This window comes from Haemaphysalis longicornis, unplaced genomic scaffold (genome assembly GCF_048455015.1).
Source record: "Haemaphysalis longicornis isolate Haplotype H1 unplaced genomic scaffold, Haemaphysalis longicornis Haplotype H1 scaffold_1, whole genome shotgun sequence".
Taxonomy (NCBI): domain Eukaryota; kingdom Metazoa; phylum Arthropoda; class Arachnida; order Ixodida; family Ixodidae; genus Haemaphysalis; species Haemaphysalis longicornis.
In genome coordinates this window covers 485,820,313-485,834,890 of record NW_027526203.1, presented here as the reverse complement: position 1 = coordinate 485,834,890, position 14,578 = coordinate 485,820,313, and positions in this window count along the sequence as shown.

Genomic DNA, 14,578 nt, shown 5'->3' with positions numbered 1-14,578 from the left:
GGAACACAACGCAGGAGCTTTTTACAGGATTCAATGTAAAACCATTCTTGTCTGCCCAGCTGGCAATTTTCTTGACGCCGAGCTGGACTTGGCGTTTGCATATTGACATATTACATCATTTAAAGGATATCTGCACGTCATCTACATACATGGAGTAAGAAATTGTAGGCGGCAGTCCCTTCCCAAGCGAGTTCATCTTTACTATGAAGAAAGTGCAGCTTAGAACTCCGCCTTGCGGCACGCCAATTTCTTGCACGTGTACCTTTGACAGTGCAGCACCTACTCTGATGCGAAAGGTTCTCTCCGACAAATAACTAGCAAGGGTGTTAAACATATTACCAGAAACACCGAATGACTTGAGGTCAGTAAGGATCCCATAACGCCAAGCGGTGTCATAGGCCTTTTCTAGGTCGAAACACACAGTTAAACAGAACTGTTTGTGAATGAAGGCATCCTTAATGTATGACTCTAGTGCCACAACTTGATCGTTTGTGGATCTCCCCGCCCTGAATCCTGCCTGGCAGCTATCGAGAAGACCGTTGTACTCCCAAAAGTACACAAGCGTCCGGTTTATCATCTTCTCGAGAAGCTTGCACAGGCAGCCGGTCAGGGCAATGGGTCCATAGCTAGCGGGAGAAGAAGGGTCCTTCCCTTCTTTCAAGAATGCTACAACTATGGCATCCCTCCAAGACTTTGGAATGTGCCCCGAAAGCCATATCTTGTTGAAAAGGTGAAGAAGTGTTACAAGAGTGTCTGTGTGTAAGTTCTGTATCATTGTATATATAATGTTGTCTGGGCCTGGAGCTGAGGGTTGACACGTGCTCAGAGCACCTCTCAGCTCATTAAGTGTGAACTCAGAGTTATAAGAAGTGGCTGACCTGTCATTGTCATGTAAAGGCTGCTTTTCGGCCACGAGTTTGTGTTTAATGAAAGTGTTTCTGTAGTGTGCTGAACTGGAAACGTGTTGGAAGTGTTGTGCAAGTGTGTTGGCCTGGTCCTCGAGTGTGTCCCCTGTTGGGCTAACCAGGGGCAGGCTGTGCGTTTGTTGTCCTTTGAGCTTACGCATGTGTGTCCAGACTTTGTGTGTGTCTGTGTACGAGTTTATGGATGTCAAGAAGGAGTGCCAACTCTCTCGTTTTGCCCCACGGCGCACACGTTTTCCAAACGCCTTGGCCCGTTTGAACAAGAGGAGGTTTCCCGACGTGGGGAACCGACGGAGGATACCCCATGCCTTGTTCTGGGCCTCTCGCGCCCGCCTACAGTCCTTATTCCACCACGGCCTCCTCTGGTTGCGCGGAGCACCAGAGGCGTGGGGAATGGACTTTTCGGCGGCGTCGAGGATGTGCGCCGTGAGGAGTTGGATAGCTTCTTCAACGTGTAGGTGTCCTATGGATGTGTGGTGTAGTTTGGATGTCTCTGTAAATGTATTCCAGTTAGCTCGTGCTTCATTGAACCTATTCTGGGAAGATGGACTGCATGGGGCTTTACCTATGTATGTTAGTGAAGTGGGGAAGTGGTCACTGCCATATGGGTCAGTGCCCACACCCCACTCGAGAAGAGGAAGGAGAACTGCAGAGCTAATAGCCAAGACAAGATACGAGTGTGTGTTGTGTCCTATGTTATGGTATGTAGGCTGTTTATTGTTGAAAAGGCATGCTCCAGAAGATGTAAGAAACCTCTCTATCAGGCGACCCCGGGCATCCGTACGAGAAGAGCCCCATAGAGACTTGTGACCATTAAGGTCGCCTGTTAAGATGCATGGTTTGGGCAGCTGGTCAACCAACGCCTCGAAGTCAGAGCTCGAAAGTGCAAGATCAGGAGGAATATATATGGAGCATACCGTTATCAACCTATTAAATATTATTGTTTGAATTGCTACAGCCATTCGAACAATAATATTTAATAGGTTGATATTTAATAATATTTAAAAGGTGCGCTTAGAATTCAAATGTGTTTCCTGAACACACATTGCACTTGGCTGATTAGCATGCAGTATTTCGTATACATCGTCAAGATTTTTAAGAAGGCCTCTACAGTTCAATTCAATTATGTTTTCTCTTCCCATTATTTAGTGTGAGAGCTACTGGAGTGCGTATGTTTATGTGTCGTCTTTAGGGGCTGTGACTCTCGTCTTTTTGGACTTGTCGGGAGGCTTTGGCGTCGGGACACGTTCCTTGCTATGCACCGCAGACAAGAACGGTCCCACATCCGTTTCGTCATCTCATGTCCTCGGAGTGCCTGACTGATCGCGCACCCTTTTGGGCGCGCTTTGACGGACCCACAACCACCGAGGGTTTAAGGAATGCCACGGATGGCACAGGCGGTGCGGTGGGGGTGGGAGCTACCGCTGGTTCCTCCATGTCCATCTTCTCTACGCCCTCGCCTGTGGTTTGGGACGTTGGAGTGGAAGTGGAGGATGCAGCATCGCTCCCACCAGACGTGGTTGCCCCCGCAGCCGCTGCTGGCTCAGAGAGCGGTGCGGAGGCGGGTTGGGCTGCCTGAGGCAACCCAAGGGGGGGGGGGGACCAAGTCCGACTTGCGGTACTGGGTCCCCGCGGAAACCAGACGCCGCTCTGTTGTTGAAGAGGTGGGAATGAAACTTCGGTGCGGCCCCTTTTCGGGGCCGATCACGTTTGGGGGGGTGTTTAGAAAATGCCATATATCATGGTATAGAAGCAGGGGACGGGGGTACTTTCTTCTTTGACTTTACCCTGATGGTCAAAGAGGTCCCGGAGCTCCCTGCCTGGTAAACAGAAAGGGAGCCCATCCGCCGGAGCTTGACCTGGGCTCCGACGGCCACCGTTTGAGGTTTCTACCCTTCACCTTAAAAACACATCACCACGGTAGGTCACAGCTTATGTTGGGGGGCTCGGGGTCCGCGGTATCACCAGTACCGTCACCAAGATTACTCAAGGTGCCCCGTGCGGGGGGCTTCACGTTGTGGGAGTAGGAAGTTCGATTCTCCCCGGGCGCGTCCTTCTTTTTTTTTAAGGTGCCGTTGGCGTACCTGGAAACTGAAATCGAATATTTTGGCAGAACAAACGCCCCTGACTCAAACAGAATCGTCAAAGCTCTTTTAGTGTGTCTGTTTACTGAACGCTAGCAAATCAAAAGCCGCAGGGAAACGAACCACTCTTAAACCCTCCCTCCCTTCATGTCGCTTAATGAGAGTCTTTTCACTAGACCCAGTGAAGGAGCACCCAGTGAACGCTGGAGCACCCATGCCCAGTGAACGCTGCCGTTGATTCTGGGCATGGAGACCCAGTTAGCCACACTGAGAGCAACCCGGCGGCGGCGGGCGGCATGTCTTAAAAATTTTCAAAATAATGCCTAAAAATACATATACGATTTAAACGCATAAACGTTTCAGCAGTTACAGTAGCTGTTATGTGTGCAGGTCACGTGACAGGGACAGATATTGTAGTGTCAAGTTTCGACACTACGAACCATCACCCTTCCGATTTCCGAAAGTTTGCCGCCAAATTAAAATTATTTCCGCCAATTCGTTTGCTAATTCCTTGTGGTTACCGGGCTAAATAAAACGCTGGTTTTCATATGAGCTAGACAACATATGCGCGACAAAAATCGGTTGTCCGTCCTTTTAAATAAACACTGCATTCACAATACACGCTACACAAACGACCCTCGCCCCCGTATTTTCAAACCTAACTTAAGTATCACTTTGGCCTAACAACGCTTTTCGGCGCCTTGACACGTTTCAAAAACTAAACTTATGATGCAAGGGCGCCTTTTCGCGAACTTATCGGCCCGAAAAGTAACTGCTACTTAAGGTAGCTCCCGATCTACCTTAAGTGCGCGTTTTCGAGACCAACGTCGTGGACTACGACGATAGCTTAGCTGAGGTGTCAGGTTTCACGAGCCGTTCGCGAGAAATCGATAAAGCAATAAAGAATGAAGCGCTTTCTGTGTGTAAAAATGATCCGCGCATACCCCTGCTGCCCGGACGCGGACGTGTGTACACCCATTCTTACGAATCTGCCCACCGATGGGCTTTGTGCAACACGCTTCGGCTGTGCCGCGAAGCCTCCATTACGTGCGCCTTTCAAGCCGGCGCCCCTGTCGGTGACTCACGCTTGCAGCCAACGGATTCAAACAAGCTACTACACGGCCGGATCGCTGGCGCCTCGCTATCGGCGCGATTCAAACTTCGGCGTTGGCAGACGAGGCATGCTTCAACTCGTCCGAAGGACGCGGAAGACGCTGCGGGGACCTCCTCTCTCCCCTCTCTCGGAGTCAGCGTGCGCCGCTACTACCGACCGCTCACGAACTGTAGAAAGAGCTTTGTGTATGTCTGTGCCGTTAGTGTCTTGTGCGCAATCTAGAGGGAACGCTTGTTTAACCGTTGCCGCTTTGGATATAAATAAGACCCCCAAGTGCTGTAGTTCATTCCTGTTTGAGCCGTGAATCAATGCTGTCACTGTGCTGGAGTCCTGTACCGTCGTAACCTCGCCCGTCGGGGCATTGTTCTTGTCTGGCTTCGGCAATCTCTCGCCATGAAGTAAACAAGTTAAGTTTGCCTTCGGCTTCTGGTCTTCTTCAAGGCTGCAACATTGGCTGGCCGCTCGCTTCACCACGCTATCACACGCATGTCGGAGGCGGCGGAGCTCGGCTCGGGTACGCCTTCACGTATTCAGCAACGGGTTGTCAGCGGTGGGATGACAACTTTGCAACAACCAGCGCACCAGACCGGCCGGCCCGCGATGCTTCTCGCGTCGGCGCCATGCCGCTGCCTCCGCGCATAGAACGACGCCGGCAGATGCGGCTACAGCAGTTTGTCGCCACTTTCCAGAATGCAACCCATCGGGCAAAACCAAGTTACGCATGCGAGAAAGGGGATGATGCTGTGGTGAATTTTACGCAAAGCATAGTCATGCGTGGCCGTAGTGCAAGCGGCGATCAAATATCAGCTGCGATGTTAAGCCTAAAGTTGTCTACGCGGACCGACCACCGACGGAGCTGGCTGATCCGAGCGCTTCGAAGCTGTCGCCGCCGGAGCGTCCTCTCCTATTGGTGCAAAAGTCAAGTCTCGCCCACACTCCGTACGCGGATTGGGGCGTCGCGTGCTAGCCTCGTTCCCCTGAGCCTAGCGTGCTCCGAAAAGCGCACTTTTCATTAAGGGCGCCTCAAGGAGGGATTCTGAAAAGCGCGGCGGCCTTTTCTGATTGTGATCCTTCTCCGTCAGTTACGAAAGGCGTCCTTAAGGCATAAGATAAGTTTGCTTTCTGAATACGGGGATCAGCACTGTGCACTATAAACCAAACTCTACTCACTTGGTGAGAAATTATCATCACACTATTAACAGGACGTAAACTAATGTTGCACAACTTTCACTATTTTATATGAACACAGCTGTTACTCATATTATACTACGTACGCTTTTTATATTACGCTAGGCACACTTAATTACGTTAGATTATGTACACTTGATTATACTACCGTGCATACACAGGCGTAGAAAGAATACAGAGTACGCAGGGGTGGAAAGAATCTTCACGGGTGTTCCCTCATTGTTCGGTACTTATTGAGCACAAAGGGGCAAAATGTTTTTTTTGCACTCAACGTCCGTGGCCGTCACTCCGAGGAGCCACCGACGCTCAACGTGGAGTTTCTAAAAGAGCGATCATGTCACTGCAGAGGAGTCGAGAGGAGCAGATAATGGGCGGAAGCACAGGAGCGATTCCACCGTTGCACTGCGCCAGCAGCTCCGTGTTACCACGCAGAGGGATGGGGGAGGAAGCAGAGCGTGAGCCGACAATACTGTCAGAAGGCACCGCAGCGCGTCCACCTGCTCGGAGCCAGGAGTCGGGATCGGTGCTGTGGAACGGGGCACCCGCCAGGTAGAGGAGTGGCCCGAGCTTCAGCCCAACGAAAGGGGGACGGGTGGATGGCGAGAGCCGCCCAAGGTGAGCAAGGCCGTTCAAGGTGCCGGCATTTTTGGGAGGCGAGGGGCGCCTCTGCGCTCAGTTGTCGACGTCCCTGGCCGCAGAGAGCCAGCCGAAGCACTACAAGACAACGGGAGTGCTCCACAACCACGCACCACTAGCGAGATGTACTGTTCAATGGAATGAAGGTGGCGCGCACACGCACGCACGCAGTCACACACGCACGTCTGAAGTTGAACGCGGAAACTGAGCGCGATTTGGAATCAACCACCGGAAGCACACTTGTCCCCGTCGGCAAGCGCGCCCACACGTCACATTCATCAAAACGGCAGAAGCACAAGGATCGCCGCAGCGAACGGACGACGCCTCAGACGAAATTTCAATCACACAGACGCAGAAGAAAACGCGCGAAAACACATACACCACACTGGTCGGGTCGAGAATACGCAAAAAAATACAGAAACAGTCCCCTGCGCGTTTGGCCGGCGAAAATCGTCCTAACGGCCGAGAAAGCGCGGCAAATGAACCGACGGATAGTAACTCACTTATCCCACACACAAAATTAACACACACAAAAAGCAGCTCGTCGGCGTAAAGATGTCGGAGGCATGTAACGAACGCCGGCAGAGCCGGCTACACCCATCTCTCACCCGACCGCCAAAGCAAGCTGCCGCCGACTAGCGGTGACATGGCCGCACACGCGGCAGCGGGCAATGGGAACCAGAAGTAGGCCGGCCATGGAAACAACCCCTCTTGCCCGACCCCGCGCTCGCATGCCGGGGCCGCAGAGACAAAAAAAATTACGCCCACCTCCCCTCGCGGGAACCCTGGTGTGATGCGACGTTGAGGGGGGTTCGAGCGCAAGTGGAGAGCAACCGTCGACCGAAAGGCCGCCGGAGAGCGGCACACCGGTTATATGCGGAGCGCGCCCGAAGGAGAGGAGACCGCGGAGAGAGAGAGTACTGCACATGCGCAGCACCGCGCGCAGCGCCGCCCACCGGCGGAGTGAGAGCGCGCTGGGCCGCACACCCGCAGATGTTGAGAGGGAGCGTTCGCTCTCACCTGGGCACGCGCCGGCGCCAGTGCGTCTGCCGCGGCTATGACGCAACACAATCCAACACAATCCACTTTAATCCAATCCAATCCAAATCCAATCCAAGCCAAGCCAAGCCAAGCCAGCCAAGCCAATCCAATCGAACCCAATCCAATGCCCCTCGTAAAAGAGTTTTCGCTATCGGAGAGGAGAGGGGGTGAGCGGAGAAGAGTGCGGACGCTGACGACGACGGACGCACGCAGGAAGGACAGGGCCGCCGACAAGAGATGCTCTCAGCGTCGCATCTGAAACAACCTATAATAGCAATACACTACCCCACCAAACTTCCGAAATGAAGGAAAGGGGGAACGCAAGCAGCCCTACCAACAACTTTGAGTTCCCTCTCCAAAGCAAAGGCGAAAGCCATTGCTCCTCTTGTTTTCGTTTCCTCAACACTGTCAAAACTAAATTTTCTTACACCATTTCTACACAGGATGTTCGTGACTAGACAACAAAATGCACAATTCTAACACAACCGTACGAACCGCAACATGAACAGCTCCACGCGTGTACACAACGCGCAAACATTAACAAAACAGAGGCGATGAAACGAGAAACATGTGTTCTACTCCCATAGCGGGCTGGCGACAGCGTCAACTGGCTCACCAGGTATCGCCTCTTGAGGATTGTTGACAGGCTGGTGTGCGCGTGCGGTTCCATCAATCGACTATGACCGGTATCAGACCGGGCGACTCCACGAAAGAGTTGTCGGTAGAAACGGGGCGATATGCCTCCTGAAAACGGTAAGGCGTACCGAGGGTGCTCGGGACACGTCACGGATAGGCCGGGCGTGGAACTGCAACGTTGCTAGGAATATTCCAGGGGCACAATTTCCATAATATGCTGGTGGCATATGACTATGGTTATCGCAGGTGTCTCCCAATAGTGTGAAACCCAGTTACAAAAAAATAACTAAGACGTCTCTCTCCGCACCTGCCACTGACACTGCGGCTGATCATTCAGAAGGCCTTCGAGCCTACCAGACTGCGTGGCCAATGTGAGCCACTAAAATAACGCAATAACGCGCATACATTATTTTTCCTGATTTCCGCCTTCAACCATTCATGCTCATTGACGGTGGCGATGTATTACACCACGAGCCCTCAGTCGGACTGGCATGATACTCATCCCAGGAACCACCAGCAATACAAGGTGGTCCCTGTCCCCAACGCCCGTTGCACAGCATGTCAACGCCACGGCACTCCGCCTACCTCAAGCGGCCGAGAAACGGCACTCCACCAACCCAAGGCAGCGAAAACCGCAGCTAGCTCTTCACGGTGAATAAGATGCATGGCCTCGTGGAGCAGATCCAGCTGCCGGCCCCAGGCCCCAGTGCGTATGACGAATTAAAAGACACTGTCCTCAACCACTACGGCATGAAAACCCGGCAACGACAATCCTAACAGAACCTGCAGCCGTTACCACCACCAGTCCTCCTCCGACACCGCCCTCGGCCCATGCACCCGAACCCTCACTATGTGACGGGTCTGCTATCATGGGCGCGTATCTCGACCTCCCAGACCTCAGCGGCCTTCCGGACTTCTACACCCCTCGCTGCGACATATGGTTTGTTCAGCTCGAGAGCCACTTTGTCATCAACAACGTAAGGAGCCAGCCGCTGCGCTATCACCTCGCAGCGACACGGCTACCTGACGGGCTCCTCGCGAAGCTCCGGCTCCCACCACCTGGCCCACAGACCTACGACGACTTGAAGAAGGCTGTTCTTAAGCACTATGGCGTCTCAGACAGTATTTTTCAATACTTCAGCGATGGGTGTGATAACATGCCCACCTCGGTCACGCTCATGCCGACGCCATCCTCTACACCACCACACCTTCCAACGCCAACTGTGCATACAACGTCGCCGCAGTGTTCAGTCTCGCCTTGTCAGGAAACGCCAGCGCCGGCTACGGCTTGCAGCACTGCAGGGTCGTTCTTTAGCTTAGTGGAATCTGCACAACACCATGCCGCAGCGCCACACGTTGTTGTGTCGGCTTCACCGACCCCAGCAAGTGTCGACTGCTATGCCGCTCGTGGCTGCGAAACTTCTCTGCACGGCACGAGTGAGAGCGATCTTCATGAGCGCTCTACTCCCGGTGTACAACAGCCATCTTCCTCGGCTCAGGTGGCACAGCTTCCAGCAGCCAACGACAGATCGACGACTCCGGGGGTAGAAACTACCTTCGAAGCACATCAGCTTGCTCTTGACAATCTTTACAGCCTGGCTGCGAGGGCGATACCGGAGCAAAGATTGCGGGACGCTTCTCCCAACAACCGACACCGAAAGAGGTATCCCATGACCAAATGCAGTCAAGAGACGCGTCAAAAGCTGGTCCCCAGACGTCGACCGATTCCATGCTCCAGGACATTGTTGGGTAGATGCAGTAACCGGAGCTCAGCCGTCTGTCTACAAATCAAACAGACGAAACCAGCTTGTAGGAGGGGGATCCGACGTCATTGGAGTTCGAGCGCAGCTCATCAATGCAAGGCTCCGCTCTGCCGCCTCCCACCGCGTTTGCGAAAACAGCCAAGACAGCGACGAAGCCACAGAGCCCACACCGGGGCACAGTCAAGCCCGCACTCCGGTCGTCATTCTGGTGCACCACGCTTCACCTTGTCGCTGTCCTTCCTGTTACGCCTGCCGCTCGCTCTACCATCAACGGCAGCAACCGCTTCGCACCCCGCAATGCATCCGCGGCCGCACTCCCAGCCTCGACCACCAGAGGTTGCCCCTTACCCGAACGCTACCTCGCCGACGACCAGGACCGTGCCCTTTACTCAACCCCGGCCACTAGACCACTGACTGCCCACAGACTCTCTTCCTGACTACGGACAAATTGTACATACCTGTACATAGTACATCGTTTTCACGCATTTCTCATAACGCGCTACATGCTAGGGGGGGAGCCCTGCAGCGCCGCTATCATCTTCAGCGCCCCCATCATCATCAACAGATTGGCCAGCTGGCCCGGAACACACTCGGCACCCGGCACACCTTGGGAACGGCACCCGCGTTCTACGCACCTCGTCGTGTTCATGGCACAGCCAACGCAACCACAATAAACGTGGGCTCGGACGCACCGCCTCATCGGCCGCCTACAAGGTTACTCGAATTCGAGAATCTCCTTGGCACCCGAGCGTTAGTTCTGTCCCCAAGATGGAACCTTAAATTAAAACACAGCACAAAAGCCCTATATTTTTCATGCTCTAAGCGAGGAAGACCTCGCGCTCTCGAGTTTTACCGGCATCCATGCATTGAGGAGCCCATCACGCCGGCGGCCCGAATGCGGGCTCTCACGGGAACGTACAACACTGCACTCAAATATCGCGTCTGGCGGAGCGAGCCGATTGTACAAGCAAAGCTCGCTAAAGGGAGGCAGCGAATGAATAATCACAAGCGGCCCCACGTTGGGCGACAAATATTTGGGCCTAACCTGTGTGATGCAGCGCAGGATGCCAAGGTGCCCACCATGGGTTCGAGCGAGCCAAGCCGGATGCGGCAGCCGCGGCCCTCGCAATGCGCGTGCAGTAGCTCCGACAAGACGAAGTTTCTCCTAAGAACTGGATGTAATTCTGGGTTTTCCATGGTACGGCGACCACCCCTGGTATGACACTCCTAGCCCTGGGTCAGAGAGAGGGGGTGCCGGCCAACCGTACTCCTCAAGCCACAAAGCCCTACCACGCAAGGCAAGTAATCAGAAGCTGTTGGTACAGTGGCGTGAGCCACCGAAGCGCTGCGGGGGATGGATCCCGGATAGGAACGGAATCGACCACCAGATTGACCGAGCAACCAATAACAACTCAAATCACCTGCGCAAGCCGGGGGAGTGAAATTAGAGGGTGCATGCAAATCCGACTCTCGGTACGTAGCCGACCTCTCTCTGGTGAGAAAACGGCGGCCGCTCAAGCCGAAGCGAGCGAGCTGCGTAGACGGTACCTGGTCGGAGTCGGGGCTCGGACGTCTCTCTCCGGTCAGAACCCCGCGCACGCCTGCCACGAGCGAACCCTTGGGCGGGTTCACTAAGTCACGCCTCACGTGGCCCACGCACCGGAACGCATTGGTCAACCCGTACCTCCTCACAGGTAGAGGGCGCGAGAGGCTATCCTCGCCCCTCCAGTAGAGGGGAAGGCGGGCTATGGCCCGCGTGAAGGGAATAGTTCCATTAGTATTCCCACATCACCGTCGTTACTCTCACTACTCCCGCGCAGCTCCGACCTGCCGAGAGATTTGCCCACAACGGGTTCGAGAGCGAGCCACTGCTCTCGCCCCGCGTGTACGTCACCAGTCGCTTCACAAGGAAGCGATAACTTTCGTAGTACAGGGGTTTATTACGTGGATAACCACGATACAAACGCCACAGTGCACTACGCACCTAGCCCCTAGGGCATACACCCGTCAGCGTGTCCCAACCCGTCTTCAGGCGGTAGTTACCGCCTTCCGGAGTATGCGTCTGCCGCGACGCCCGCTGAAATAGAGGAACGGGACTCTTTATGGCTGCTATACATTTCAAGCCACCGGGCTCAACCGGGCGGCATGGGCGCTCGTCCGCTGACCTTGGTGGCCCGTGACATCACAGCGCCGACGCGGGTAACCCCGCCGTTGGAACGGGGAATGCCCGGAGACTCACCGGCCACCCCAGATAAACGCACTGACGCCATCAAGGCATGCGTAAATCGACACGGTGCGTGACGTGACCCACGATGGTGGGAAACAGCGGCCAACGTAAGAACGGCCAAAAACGCCGTAAGGCAGTTACGTCCCTGCGCGCTGCGCTTCTGTGGTCTCCGTAGGGAGAGGAGTGAGTCGCGCGAGGATCAGCCTCACCCCACTAAGGAGGAGGGCGTCGCTAGGGCCTTTCGCCTCGACTGGAGGGTTTTGGTCCCCACAACGTGTGCTGGTAATGTAACAAACTGCCTTCCTTCGCTACCTGTTAGGTAGTGGGAAGTAATTCTCAGAGCTGTATTCACTTGGCGACAGTTCCTTATGTCGCTAGGAGTTCGCTTCTTTCGTTTTGATTGGTCATCGGCGTTTTTTATTTCTTAGATCACAATAGTGCCGCCATAGGAGGGTAGATGTACATGAAACCGCATAAATTGTACCCCGACAACACAGTTGTCTGAGAAGCAATCAGGATGACTGGGAATTCATTCTGATGACTTCAGGATGACTGGGAAGTGGTCGCTCCCATAAGGATTACCGTCCACTCCCCATTCAACAGATACAAAGAGGACAGAATATCCTATTGCCAAGTCTATGCGTGAGTATGCGTTGTGTGCAGTATTGTACTATGTCGGCTGTTTTTTATTGAGTAGACAACCCCCAGAAGAAAATAAAAACTTTTCTAGCAAGCGGCCCCGAGCATCTGTCCGTTGAGAGCCCCAGAGTTCACTGTGAGCATTAAGGTCGCCAACTAATAAGAAGGGTTCGGGGAGCTCATCTATAAGGAACTCGAATTCTCAGCTCGATAGACGGTAATCAGGGGGAATGTATGGAGAGCAAACTGTTATTAACCTATTAAAGAGGATTGCTCGGACTGCCACAGCTTCGAGGGCAAAGATCAACTGAAGAGGTTGGCAGGGGACAGACTTTTGCAAGACAATCGGTACACCACCAGAGGAGTAAGTGCAGCTGTCCCTGTCTCTGCATAATACCTAGTATCGTTGGAGAAAGTTGGTTTGCGTATATTTTAAGCGTGTTTCTTGTAGGCATACGATATTTGGATGGTACTTCTGGAGGATTTCGTAGATGTCATCGAGGTTTCTTATTAGTCCCCTACAGTTCCATTGGATGATGCTTTGAACTGCCATAAAAGATTAGAACAAGAGATGTTGACCGTGGGGTTTTGCTCGCATGGAGATTCCTATGTCACTGAGTCGGAATCAGGACCAGTGATTCGGGGAGATTGGGGTTTTTCCCCGTGGCCAAGACTGCGTGCTGTTCTTTTGACGACTTCGATGCAGGCTGAGATGGCCCGACATCCATGTCCTCATCTGAGTTTTGGGGCGTTGACGGAATGGAGGTTTTACGGCGCCCGCCCCGCAACATCTTTGAAGGGATGGCCAAAGATTAAGACACCACCTTTTTCGATGTGCTGGACATGGCTGCAGAAGAGGGGCCTCCGGTACCCACATCCATCGCCACCGGAGTTTCGGCGGCCGGAGTCTGTGGAGTAGCGACAGCACGCCACTTCCAGTGCAATTCTGGTCAGGTGCAAGGCCTGGGAGCACCGCTGGCGATCCCTGAGTTGTTTGGCATGCCAAAGGCAGCACCTCGGGGTGTAGGTGTGCCAACAAGTCAGTTTCACTGACCTGAGTTGCCGCAGAACCCAGACGCCACCCCAAACCCCGGCGGGCCACGCTGGCGTAGCTCCCTGGAGGAAGCAGAGCATACCGTTTACAGGCTTCTGGAAATGAGAGATTTTGCGTCACTTTTAGGTTGATGATTTCCTTTTCTTTCTTAAACTCCTGGCAAGAGCGAGAGTATGCCCCGGGGGGTCCTCCACAGTTGCTGCACTTAAGTTGTGTGCTTTTGCAGTCGTATGCAGAGTGGTCCTGCTCAGAACACTTCGCACACGTTTGTTTTCCTGGGCACGAATTGCTGCCGTGCCAATACCTCTCACAGATGAAACAACGTCGCGGGTTTGGTATGAATGCTCTGGTCTTACAGTGCAGGCAGGACGCCTGCGTTCATAGTTCATATACTCTGGCAAAGTGCAGCGATCAAAGGTCAATATTATGGGCTTCGTCTTCATTTCATTTCCATGCCGTCTAATGGTGATGCGTCGCACAGCGGTTACCCCCGCTCGCGCAAACCTTCAAGCAGGTCAGAGTCTGTTTCGTTGATCAGTTCTGATTTGGAGATGACACCTTGGCAGCTGTTAAGGGTACGGTGGGGAGTTACTGTGATTTCAAGGTCGGCTAGCTTGGTTTGCTTTAACAGGGTGTTGGGCTGCTCTCTACTCTTGACTTCGTTCAGCAGGTCCCCAGAAGTGAGCTTTTTCGTTTCATAGTTTTTTCCTACCAGACTTTCAACGAACTTTGCAACTAAAACATAGATTTTCTAGTAACGGGGGTTGCCTTATCAGCAGGCTGCATCATTAGGAAGCGTGGTAAATTGTCAGGGTTGGTGAAGACGAGGTTAGACATTGGTTTGAAAAGTGCTTCGGTGCGGCCTCGTTTCGGAGGCGGATCAGTTCTTTTGGGTGGAATGGAGAAGGAAGCCATAAAATATGGAATGAAGTCGGTGGCAAGGCCAGTCAGCCAAAACAGAGCCTAACAAGGGAACGTGGCTTTGCAGCCCACGCTAACTGTACGTTGCCACTATAATCCTATGCTCGGGATCTAGGGTGAAGCCTTCGCTCAGGGTTAACTCTCACCGCCTGGAGAAAAAATGGAGGAATGAGGAAGGGAGAAGATGACAGGACAGGGTTAGGAACGAGAATAGGAAAGGAAAAGAATGGAGAAGAGAACAGGAAAAGGCGACTGGCTGATTCCCCCGAGGTCGGGTCAGACTGGGGGCACCGTCTATGCGAAGCGGGGGCCAAAGTGGCGTGTTGCCTCTCCCAAGGGGCCATAAAGGTCG